Raw genomic sequence first — 13,455 nt, forward strand, 5'->3', positions numbered from 1 at the left:
TTTTACTAAGATGAGATCCCAGTTGTTGATTCTTTCTGCTAGTTCCCATGCTACTGAGGTTTTGTTCACAAAGTCTTTTCCTATGCTAATGTCTTCAAGAGTTCTACCTAACTTATCTTCCAGCAAGTTTAGTGTTTCTGTCTTGATATTTAGATCTTTAATCCACTTTGATCTTAGTTTAGTGCATGGTGATAGATATGGGTCTAGTTTTAATCTTTGGCAGATTGAAATCCAGTTTTTCCAACACCATTTATTAAATAGGCTATCTTTCCTCTAATGAAGGTGGTTGGCTCCTTTGTCAAAGATGAGCTGGCTGAATGTGTCTGGAGTTGTTTCTGCATCTTTTAATCTAGTTCACTGATCCTTGAGTCTGTTTCTTTGCCAGTACCATGCTGTTTTTATCATTGTAGCTTTGTAGTATAGCTTCAAGTTGGGGATTGTGATACCCCCTGCTATGTTTCTGTTCCCTAGAATTGCTTTTGCTATTCTAGGTCTCTTCTGGTTCCAAATGAATTTTTGGATTTTTTTCTCTAGTTCCGTGAAATATATTGTTTGAATTTCAATTGGCATTGCCTGAAATCTATATAGTAGTTTTGGAAGTATGGCCATTTTCACTATATTGGTTCTTCCTACCCAGGAACAAGGGATGTCTTTCCATTTTCTTATCTCCTCTTCGATCTCTTCTTTCAGAGTGCTGTAGTTTTCAGTGTAGAGGTCTTTTGCTTCCTTTGTTAGACTGATTCCTAGATATTTCATTTTTTTTGATGCTATTGTAAAAGGAATTGTTTCCCTAATTTCTTGCTCAGTGAGTCTCTTATTTGTGAATAAGAAGGCTATTGTTTTTTGAGTGTTGATCTTATATCTGGCTACTCTACTGAATCTGTCAATTAAGTCTAGAAGTCTTTTGACAGAGTTTTTTGGGTCTTCTATGTAAAGTATCATATCATTAGCAAATAATGACAGTTTAACTTCTTCCTTTCCTATCTTTATTCCTTTTATTTCTTTCTCTTGTCTAATTGCCATGGCTAATGTTTCCAGAACTATATTGAACAAGAGTGGTGATAGTGGGCATCCTTGTCTTGTTCCTGATTTTAGAATGAAAGTTTTCAGTTTTTGACCATTTACTATGATGTTAGTTGTTGGTTTTTCATAGACAGCTTTTATCAGATTGAGGTAGAGACCATCTATTCCAATTTTTTTGTAGGTTTTTATCATAAATGCATGTTGGATTTTGTCAAATACTTTTTCTGCATCTATTGAGATGATCAAATGGTTTTTGTCCTTGGCTCTGTCAATATAGTGTATCACATTTATTGATTTACTTATGTTGAACCATCCTTGCATCCCTGGGATAAAGCCCATTCAGGGTGTATGATCTTCTTCATGACCCTCTGCATTCTGTTTGCCAGTATCTTATTGAGGATTTTTGCATCTATGTTCATTAGGGAGATTGGCCTGTAGTTCTCTTTTTGGGTTGGTTCTTTCCCTGGTTTTGGAATCAAAGTAACACTTGCTTCCAGGAATGAATTTGGAAGCCTTGCTTTCCTTTCAATTTCCTTGATGAGTTTAAAGAGTAATGGTGGTAGTTCTTCTTTAAATGTCTTGTAGAATTCAGCAGTGAAGCCATCAGGACCTGGGCTTTTCTTTGTTGGTAAATATTTTATTACATGTTCAATCTCACTCATTGTAATTGGGGTGTTTAGAGTTTCTATATCTTCTTCATTTAACTTTAGCAATTTGTATGTGTCTAGGAGTCTGTCCATTTCTTCTGTGTTTTCCATTTTATTAGAGTACAGGTTCTCAAAGTAGCTATTGATGATCCTCTGGATTTCTGCTGGGTCTGCTGTGACTTCAGCTTTTTCATTCTTAATTGCATGGATTTGAGCCTTTTCTTTCCTTTTTTGATAAGGTTGGCTAAAGGTTTATCAATTTTATTTATTCTTTCAAAAAAAAACTCTTTTTTTTTTTTTTTAAAAAAAAACCCCAACTCTTTGATTCACTTAGTCTCCATTGCATTGATTTCTGCTCTGATCTTTATAATTTCCTCTCTTGTATGAGCTTTGGGTTTGTTATGCTCTTCTTTTTCTAGGAACTTGAGGCTCTGCATTAGGTTATTTAACTGAGTTCTCTCTGTTTTCCTAGTATGGGCATTCACTGCTATGAATTTCCCACATAGAACTGCTTTCACTGTGTCCCGTAGATTCCTGTATGTTGCACTGGCATTATCATTTACTTGTAGAAACTGTCTAATTTCTTCTTTAATTTCCTCTGTGACCCATTGTTTGTTCAGGAGGGTGTTATTCAATGTCCATATGTTTGTGGGGGTTCTGAGGTTTCTTATGTTATTGATCTCCAATTTTATTGCACTAAGGTCTGATAACATACAGGGGGTAATTTCATTTCTTTTATATTTACTTACACATGTCCTATGTGCAGAATGACCTATGTGCAGCTGAAAAGAATGTGTATTCTGATTTTGTGGGCTGGAACACTCTGTAAACATCTATTAAGTCCATTTGTTCAATAGCTTGGTTCAGTTCTAGAATTTTGTTGTTAATATTTTGTCTAGATGATCTGTCTATTTGTGATAGTAGGGTATTGAGGTCCCCCACTACAATTGTGTTAGTGCTTATTTGGTTTTTCATGTCCATTAATATTTGTTTTGTATAGTTGGGGCATTCGTATTTGGTGCATATATATTTAGGATTGTCATCTCTTCCCCTTGGATTGTTCCCTTCACAAGGATGTATTGACCATCTTTGTCTCTTTTAATTAGTTTTGGTTTGAAATCTACTTTGTCTGCAAATAAGATTGCTACCCCTGCTTTTTTCTGGGTTCCTGTTGCATGGAGAGCCTTTTTCCATCCTTTTACTTTCAGTAAAGACTATTTTCTTATCCCTCTTGTCACAAATCTCAGATCAACATCACTTGAAAGCAGTTGCTCATGTGTCTTAGAATACTTTTTCAAGAAAATTCCCCTTGGGGAAATTATAATTTATTATCATGAAATATGAAAATAGAACCTGAGTTAATGGGAAGATTTATCATCTTCATGGAAAATAAAACAATATCAGAAGGATACCAAGTCCCTTCGACTTGAATTATAGATCCATGCAATTGGTATAAAACTCATGGAGCTTTCTGAGCTGATTTTACAACATATATAGAAGGGCAAAGGTAAAGAATGACAGGGATACTTGTGAAGTGGCAGATATTAGACCTTGATAGGAAGCTGTAGTATTTAAGACAGTGGGATAACATCATGCTAAGAGATATGGGATAGATTCTTGTTGTATAACTTTACAGTAGAGAAATTTAGCACACACAAATAAGCTATGTAATAAAAGTTAACTAGACCTATAATGGGACAAATCAACATCATGTGCCTCTCCATATGACACACTGAAAAGGATACCACATCACATCTGTGGTGTTCTAGAGTAAAAAATGCGCGTCCTCAAGCTATCTATGAGGAAACATCTGACAAACTCAAAACAAGGGACATTCTACAGGTAATTGCCTGTGCTTTTAAAAATCGTTGAGGTCATGAAAGATTAATTCTGAGGAACTATTCCAGAATGAAGACTAGTAAAGACTTAACAACTACTTGCAGGATGTAACCCTAGATTACCTCTTAAACCATGAAAGAAACAACTGACAAAATTTGAATGGAATGTGCAGATTTGGTTAGTGCTATGTCAATTCTATGATCTTGATTTTGATGTTGTATTTGCCTATATAAGAGAGTATTTTTGTTTTGAGGAAATACATCCTGAAGTATTGATGAACAGTGTAGCATTATATTTGAAAATTACTCTCAGATTCAGAGAAAGAATTATTTACATCAGGAAGGGAGAGAGGAAGACAAGAAGAGGGAGGGAGAATAATGAGAATTATAAAGTAGATATGATAAAATATTAACAGCTGGGGAATCTGAGTGAATGATGTATATGGAGATGTTTTATATTATTTAATTTCAACTTTTCTGTAAATTTAAATTATTTTAAAATAATACATCAGGAAATACCACAAATAAGAAAAGCATAAAGGACACAACATAAGAATGGAAGGAAAGCATGAACAAATATTTCATATATGAGAATGTACAAGTGGCCAATAAAGCCATGATTATTTGACATTACTGATACTACCTCACAATTGCTCAAGACCACAATGTGGTGCCGTTTTGTATCTAACAGGCACAACAGCTGATTTTTTTTAAAAAAAATTTGAAAATATTAAGTGTTAGAGAGGATTTGGTTTCAAATGATCCATTATAAATTTCTGGAGGAAGTATAATTTTTTTTCCTTAAATTTTTTTATTGGTACATTTTAGGTATACAATACATTTACATTTCTCATTGGGAATTGTACCTTTACATGATGCATCTTGGTTCTTACTTTTTCCCCATTCCCCTGCCCTCCCTTCATCCCCTCCACCCTTCCTTATTTACAAAGACTTTGTTCCCATTTTTTCCATTTCTCGTAATTTTTCTTTTGGAGGAAGTATAATTTGTTACTGTTACTTTAATTGACATCTTGTTATTATCTTAAAAAGTTGAACTTTGGAATATCCTGTGATCCAGGAATTCCTTCCATAACACACACACACACACACACATACACACACACACACACACACCTGGGGTTATGTACAGCATGTCCATAACAGTAAAACTTACAACAGGAAGAACATGGGAAGAACCTAAATGCCCAATTAATGGAAGAATGAGTAAATGAACTGTGTGCATTTCTGCTGTGGAACACCATAGAGTAGCTAGGATAAAAGAACTGTGGTATAGAAGAATTTAGCAACATAGTAAGAAATGTAAAAGGAAACCATTTCCTAATCGCATACAGGATACTGTATTACAAAGTGAAAACAACTAAAAACCACTATAAATATATAGTACATGCATGAGACTATATAAAAATGCAAGATGATAATAGATACATGGAATGGGTGTTTTTATTGCCACAGAGAACACCCTAATTTAAAGATGAATAGATATTTTTAAATCTAGAAACTGAAAATTTTAATTACCTTTGATTAACAAGCTTTTTCTTCTGCTTTTATTCAGCGAGTTTTCAAAGATTTAAAATTCAACTTCATAAGAGTACCTGGTGCATAGAAGAGGCTCAATAAATGATATTTACTAATAAATTATATGAATGAATGAATGAATACTTTGTATAGTATTTGCCAACTTTAAAGAGTAACTTTGCAGTAACACTAAATGTCCAGTTAGGGGAGCCCAAGTTGCATTTTTGTTAATGGCAAAAAAGCAAGAAAGGAGGTTTGAATGTTTCTGTATCATTGGGCAGGTTTTGGATAGTTCTGTAGGACTTCTGTCATGAGTTTGGATATCTTTTAAAGCGCATTAATTGGAACATAACTTCAGCCTTTTAGGGTGGTATTTATTTGTGTTTGATTAACAGTTTTCTAATAGAAAATTTAAATCATTTTTTCCTAGAGTTAATGTCAAAAAACAAATGTATTGGTCAGCTTTACCCTTTCTGGGACAAAATGCATGACATGCATAATTTAAAGATTTATTTGGCTCATGGCTTCAAAGGTTTTAGTCCATAGCTGTCTTGCTCCAAGGTAGGAAAATCATGGTGGAAGAATGTGGAGGGAAAAAACCTCTCACTTCATGGCTGGGAAGCAAAGCACAAGAGAAGACTACCAGTGAGGAATAGATCCTCCCAAGGCACAGCCCCATGACCCATCTCCAGCTGGACTCCTTCTCCTAACAGCACAGCTGGCTCTGAACCTCATGAATTAATCCACTGAGGACTATAGCAACCCCACGATCCAATCACCTCTCCAGGTGTCTTAATCTCAGTCAAGTTGACAATTAAGATCCTTTGACACAACAGGTTGTTATTTTTATGCAATTCAACTAGTTTGATAACTTGCTGCATTTGTTTCTGGGTAAAAAAGCTGAAAACATTGAGGGCTAAAAAAAGTCTAAAATAAAATGAAATGTAAAAGAGTGATAAAGAATGTGACAAAAGATGCATGATACCATGTAAAGAAAAAGATACCAAAACAAACTTCTATTTTTAGTCACAAAGACCTGACATTTCTATAAGTACAGGGGAACTTGTCTTAAAGTACTTGATTTAGCCTTCTTTCTTATTTGTAGAGATTCTCAGTTAACTAGAAGCTCAATCATGTATGGTTTAGTACATAGCCTCTTCTGCCCCCTCTCTCTTATAGGATCTATCACCTGCAAAATTCCTAGACCCTTCACTGTTCTCTGAGCACTATTTGTACTATTTTCTCAATGTGAGAACCCTGCCCCACTGCTGCATTTTCCAGTCTGCTTTTGCTCCTTTTCCCTCCTAACCCTGGGCTAGAGGTGCAGGAGGTGCCAGCTAGCTCCATTGCTGTACCCCACCACTGGCCCTCCCACCTCCCCCAAACCCCAGCTTTGAAGTCTGTGCCACCAGACTCTTATACAATCCCTCCTTGCTGAAGACATCTCCCTCTGCTCTCTACTCCTCATTTCTTCAATATTTTTAGCTCCTGGCTTACAGCCAATTTTCCCCTGAAACTCCCGTGACATTTTTTGGTTATTTCAGTATCCAGATAGATGATCCTTTCAACACCATAGACTGTAGTTGCTTAACATCCTTTCCTTTCTGGATCATGCACTCTACCTGACCTCAGCCACTCTCTCCCATAGTCATCTTCATGGTCTTGTGTTCAGCAGTGCTTGAGTAAGAATGCATGCATTGTGCAAATGGATGAATGTGGCCTTCATGTAGGGTGGAGGACAAACTGGAGAGGTAATCCAGGCTGTGTGAAGAAGGGCCATGTGCTCAATGGCTTTGTTTTGAAAGAACATTCAGTGGCAGAATAAACAAGGATGATGGCAGCAAGATTGAAGCATAGAATGCTTTCATAAAAGCAAATTTGTTACTTAGATCACATTTCATTATGGTGTGTCTACTTGGGTTGTATTGAGTTTCCAAAAGTAGATTGTTGTTTTAAAGTATTCACTGAATTGTATTTATTCCATAATCCTTATTAGGGATGATTAAGTGCCACATATGATATATATGTTGTTGGGGGGTGGGAGAGTAATAGACACTGACCGTGGCCTCAAAGAACCCACAGTCTGGTGGTTGTACTGGACACAGTGATCCAGTGTCAGTGCCATGAAAGGGGGAAGAACAGGCTATTTATGGAGCATAGAAAGGGGCAGACCTCTTAGATGGCACTCAGGGAACCAGGGAAAGAAATTTGTAGCAGTGGTTCTCAGCTGGATTTTGAAGGATAAACAAGAATTGGCCTTTTGCTTAGGCTGGAGTATGGCCAGGCTCCTCCAGGCGGAGGGGACAACTTGAGAAAAGGCCCAAATGAGAAAACTGGGTTTCTATTGCCTAGAATTCATGGGACAACTCAGGGTAGAACTAGAGTTGAGGTAGAAGGGATACAGAGGCACTCCGTAGTACAGTGTAAATTGTACCTTGATGGCAGTGTCATAGAAGAAAGTAGAATTCTGATCCACTTTCATTACTAGATTAGATAGAAGTGAGCAATAGATAGGCTTCATGGTCAAGAAACAGAAAGATGAACAGTAAGGCAAAATAATGATGGAAGCATCAGAGATTTTTGGTGCAAATATTCTTACAGAAAAAAAGTTAGTGAGTCCTTTTCCTAGTCACCAGTCCACTTTTCTTGGTTTGAATCTGTTTCTGGCTCACACTCAAAAATTGAAAGCAAGAAGTCCTACAATTTCCCAGAGGACCAATAGTTCCTGTAATAACTACTCTCATGATATTTCTTGGATATGATAAACTTTCTTGTTCCAGTTTTACAGACTTATGTTAAAGATTTTCTTTAGTGATTTTCTTCAACTTGCCCCTCAAGCACGACAATGGCTAGTATGGCACAGAAATTGAGGGGGTCTCTCACAGTGGCTTTTCCTGGCTGCTATAACATCTCCCAAATGAACAGATTTGGTCAAAGCTTTATTTTTTAATTTCAGAATAATCTGGGTTCCTCAGCAAATTGTATAATGTGCCTCAAGACAAAATAGTCACCTAAAAAAATCTATCAGGATGTAACTACTGCTTAGATATGTCTGCCATGGGGCTGAGAGCACTCTGGCCCTGTCAGAGAAGGATTAAGAAAGAATATACTTTTAGAATGTAATAGATGGGCAAAATCCCGAGTAGGATTTTATTTTTTCTACTGTTTCAAGATTGCTATGAATTAGAACATGCATTTTCCAAATGGAAAGAATATTGCCTGTTTCCCAGTCAGGAGTGGATGTCACCTCCACTTAACCTTTCAGGACTAAGAGAGAAGCCAAAAACTTTGCTTTTCCATCAGATAACACTTTGTATATGTAGAGCCTTTCAGTTGATTTTAGTTTCTTTTCTACCTAGATGACTTTTTAAAAAAACCTGGTATTTGTTTGTCTTTATTGAGTGTTATTGATTTATGCACTTGTAGTTACAAGCAGCCCAAGATGTACAATATGATGTGGCTTACAGGAAGACAGTTCTTTTTTATTAAAATATTAAATATATTACTATTCCTGTGTTGTTACATTTTCCTTAGTATGTTCACTGTACTTTCGTCCCTGGAAAAAAAATTCAGTAAATACACACTATATATAAAAAAACTTAAACATAATCCTTATCATTTTGGCCAGTAGAAAATATCAATAAATAAAAATATATAATTTCAAAAAATTTAAAAAATAATTTTTACCTCTTGGGGAAGTTTTAGATATACAGAAAAACTTGAGTTAATAATAGAGTTTAACATTCCTCTTCCTTCATCTTTTTAATTAACATCTTATTATCAGTATGGTACCTTTGTTATAATTAATGAATCAACAATGATGCATTATTATTATTTTTATTTATTTATTTTTTGATGCATTATTATTAACAAAAGTCATATTTTATTCATATTTTACCTGATGTCCAATGTATATTCCAGAATCCCATCCCAGATACATAATTGTCATGTTTCCTGAGGCTCTTCTTGGTTGAAACTATTTTTTAATCTTATGTTCTTTAGGATGACCTTGACTGTTTTAAGATACTCTGGTCAAGCATTCTGTAAAATATTTATCTATTGAGAATTGTCTCATTATATTCTCCTCATTAAACTGGAGTCATGGGTTATGGAAGGAAGACCAGAGAAGAAAAGTGCTCTTTTCATCACATCATACTCAAGGAGGGGACAAACTATCAACACAACTCATCACTGTGCTATTCCCCTAAACATCTGACTCAAGTAGGTTTCCTAGATTTCTTTACTGTCAACTTACTCTTTTCTCTCCTTTGCACACTGTACTGTGGAGAATGAGTCACTATGTGCAGTCCACACTTGAGTGGAAATTCATATTCCTTCTCCTTGAGGATATCTTCATAAATCATTGGAATTCTACTGCAAAGGAATTTTTCTCCTCCTCTTATTCATTTATTATGTAACTTGTTTATATGAGTATTGAGTTATGGATATGTATTTTATACTTTGTCTATTTTATTGCTCCAATTGTTCCAGCTTTGATGATTGGAAACTCTTTCAGTGTGGTTCCACGTTCTTTTGCCATATTTATATCAAAAGTGTGTGTTTTTTTCCTTTTGAGAAATTCCTTAGCTTTTGGCCCTCTGAATTACTCCAGGATTATTTTGTGCATTACCTGTGCCTGTTGTAAAGTCAGACATTTTTTCACTCTGGGTCTTTTTATTGGAGAATGACATTAGAAATCAAGACTGACACTCACTGTTACCCAGTTGTCATTGCTTCTAGGTTCTTTTAACTGATACAGCAAGGAAATATATGTCCATATGTGAAATCATGTATATACCTGTTATGACTGTGACTGATATTTAGATGTCCCCCAAAGCCTCATGTGCTCATAGGTGGGCTTTTTTGGAGGTGGCTGGATAGAGTGTGTGTAGATATAGATTAAGGATGTGTGATAACTAAATTAGTCCACTGATTGGTTTCACACAGTTCTGGGTATGGATAATATGAAGGCCCATTCTGGGTGTGGGTAGCACCAAACAATAAGCTTGTAGCCTGGATGGAATATAAAGAGATGCTTGCTGCTGCTGCTGCTTCCTGTCTACCATGCCATGGACTGTTTCTCCTCTTCCATGTCCCTCTGCCATGAAGCCTGCTGATTGAAACCTTCACAAACTGTAAGCTAAAATAAACCATTCTTCCTTTACCTTGTGGATATTGGGTATTTTGTCTCAGCAATGAGAAAAGTAACTAAAACAAAACATATCTATAAATATTTCCATATGTGCATACTTCCTAGATCATGCTTTTGGTAGCTTTTAAGGTAAATATAAGTTCATATTGATGTCTCCAATTCTAATCCATTATCATGTAGATCATTTTAGCCTTCTAACCTAGCTATCTATAAATTCTTATTCCACTAGTGAAAAATCTGGGTCCCACAGCCATAATTGCTCCATTCTAGTATAAATGTGTAGGGGTATCAGAATTGCTAACCTATGTCCTGTGGGAAAAATTTATTACCTAATGTGTAGTGACTATATACAGTTTCTTCTGCTTTTTGTCTCCACTGACTTCCAAAAATACTGAGGTCAGCAACTTTCCCCCCTGCTCTCTTTAATGAGGCTGTTTTATGCATTTCTAATATAGTTAGATTTTCTTGTCACAGTCTATGGAATTTTTTTTTTTTTTTTTTGGTACCGGGGATTAAACTCAGGTCCTTGCGCTTGCACAGCAGGCGGTGAAACCACTGAGCTAAATCCCCGGCCCTTGTCATAGTCTATGTTATTTCCTGGGGTCTTCCAGCTTGCTAAATTACTACACTTAATTTGCATGCATTAAAGTTTAATCATTGCACAGTAAAGTTATATGGGTTTTGAAAAGGATATAATGCCATAGAACTACTGTAGTTTCACTATCCAAAACAATTTCATTCTTATTTACACCTTCCCCTTGCCTGAAAAATCCCTAGGATCCACTGATCTTTTATTTATTGTTGCCTCATTTCTTTTCTTTTCTTTTTAGAGTAGGAAGAGTTAATTGAAAGAAAGCTTCTTCCTAAGAGAGACAGAAGGGGGACCAGAAAGTGGGTTGCACACCTCATTTCTTTTTATTGGTGACTAATATGCCATTGTATGGATGTGCCAATTTGATTCTCCATTTTCCTTTTGTAGAGCATCTTGGTTCCTTCCAATTTTTAGTAGTTTTATTTATTTATTTATTTTTTTGGTACTGGGGATCGAACTCAGGACCTTGTGCCTGCAAGGCAGGCAGCAGAACCACTGAGCTAAATCCCCAGCCTTTTTAGTAGTTTTTAATAATGTGGCTATACTCATTCATAGTACATATGTTTGTGTGTGTATGTGCATGTATGTATGTATATCTAAGCTTTTGAATCATTTGGATATATATAATATATATATAATATATATATATATATATATATATATAGGCAATTGTCTGGTAGTATGGTAAGACTGTGGTGATCTTTGCAAGAAACTACAAAATTTTATTTCAAAGTGGCTATATTATTTCATAGTCCCAGCAGCAATGAGAAAGTTCTTGTTTCTGCTCAGTCTTGCTGGCATTTAATATCCCTTTATTTTTATAGTTATACCTCATTGTTGCTTTAATTTGAAATTTTCTGAAGACAAATGATGTGGCGTGTCTTTTCATAAGCATTTTTTCCATTCAAATATCTTTGATGAGGCGTCTGTTCAGGAACCCCTCCCCCAGCCCCTTAAATTGTTGACTTTTAAGGGTTCTCTGTAGATTTTGGATACAAGTTGATTGATGAATAGGTATTTTGCAAATATTTTCTCCTAGTCTGGGGGTTGTTTTCACTTCAATTTTCTTAAATGTGGCTTTTACACTTCTATACTATCAATTTATCCCTATCAAATTTTATTTCCTACATTGTGCTTTTGATGTTGTATCCAAAAACTTATAACCAAACTTATGATCATCTGTTGGGTCTGACTCAGGTGCTCCAATTCAACGCAGTGTTCTATCTATGATACACTATGCATCTGAGCCACAGGGCTGTTGGCTTACCTGTGAGACAGTCTCCTCTTGGAGTTCTGAAATTATCAGAGGTGTGAGTTAAAAAACAAAACAAAACTGGGAATTTCAAGAAAAGATGGCTCCTTGTGCCAGGAGTTGATCTTGAGACTGCCTCTTTTGGGATAAGGGTAGCAATTCATGTACCTATGTACCTACTACCATCTTTTAAACACTGCAGGAGGAATCCCCAAATTTCATGCTCTGTACCTGTATTCTTGCATGGCACAATAACTACCTGTGGCCACCTCCTCAGTATCCCCTGATCAAGTTCTCTAACATTTGTGTCATTACCCTGGGGCTGGGGCATCTCACTAGAGAAAGCTTACTTCTGCAGTTTAAAGAAAGTCATCAATTTGACCCCGGAGTGGAAAGACAGATCAAGGCAGTCTATATCAATAAACATTTGAGGACCAGGTTTACATCTGGTGGTGAGGAAGCACAGATTAATAAGGCTACCACTACCTTAAGAGACACTGGAAAGAGAGAGGGGGGACAGTGTTAATGTAACAACTATTATTTTCTGTCACGATTATTGACTATTTATTTAGAAGAGGGGCTTGTTTTCATTACTATGGTTTGGATATGGTTTGAGTATGTCCCCCAGAGCTTCACATTTATTGAAATTTCATCCCCACTGTGAGATAGGTGGAAGTTTATCTGACTGTGGTCTTTGGAAGTGAAACCTTTTGGAGGCCATCAGTATTAGAAAAGGTCATCATGGTGGAGCCTACATGACTGAATTCTGGTGACTTTGTAAGAAGAGAGACCTATGCACAGGCACTCTAACCAAATAATCTAGCCTCAAATTTTAACATTTCTTGTAACAAGCCTAAATATCAAAGACCAATGTGTTTTTTCAGCTTGTTTTTAAGAAATGCTAAATAACACAATTTTCCATGAAGATGTGCATTGATAACAACTGCAGAATTTCAGAAGATTCAGAATCATGTCCAGTTACCTGTTTGACTTTCAGTTTTGTACAGAGGAGGCAGTTTGTTGTTGTGGAAATAGCAGAGATTTTGGATTCAAACAAAAGCAAAGTCAAATCTTGGCTAAAACACCTACTACATGTGAAAAAGGAACCTAACTTTCACTCTAAGCTTATTCAACTATAAAGTAATGTCTATTTGTTCAGTAAAGGATTAACTCAATGAGTATGCACTATCTAAACCTTGCACATGCCAGAAAAATGTTTCAGCTCTTGCTGTTCCCCATAACTAAACCTCTCATCTGTCCAAATGTTGACTCTTTCTTGATAGGCAGATATGAGCGCTTTGGAAGGTCCCTCGATAGCCCTGGCACTTCCCTCTCCTGACATCTACTGGGCTACTGCTCCTACCTTCTGCCCAGTACAGTTAGGGAATTACACTGGTGGTTGTATTAGTAGCCAA

At 36.1% G+C, this 13,455-nt stretch overlaps 1 long non-coding RNA gene across 2 annotated transcripts in view; it reads right to left on the reverse strand.

Moving 5' to 3' along the window:
* The window catches only part of LOC110343899 (uncharacterized), a 54,596-nt gene that overhangs the window by 18,573 nt on the left and 22,568 nt on the right, over positions 1-13,455 (reverse strand). Inside the window, exon 2 of one of the 2 annotated variants that reach the window (XR_015443397.1) lies at positions 5,045-5,121. The exons of the other annotated variant lie outside the window; for it this stretch is intronic. This is a non-coding gene — a long non-coding RNA (uncharacterized LOC110343899). The remainder of the gene's footprint in view (positions 1-5,044; positions 5,122-13,455) is intronic. 2 annotated transcript variants of the gene reach the window in all.

This window comes from Heterocephalus glaber, unplaced genomic scaffold (genome assembly GCF_053883595.1).
Source record: "Heterocephalus glaber isolate CG9 unplaced genomic scaffold, H.glaber_assembly_v1.0 deba00001569, whole genome shotgun sequence".
Taxonomy (NCBI): domain Eukaryota; kingdom Metazoa; phylum Chordata; class Mammalia; order Rodentia; family Bathyergidae; genus Heterocephalus; species Heterocephalus glaber.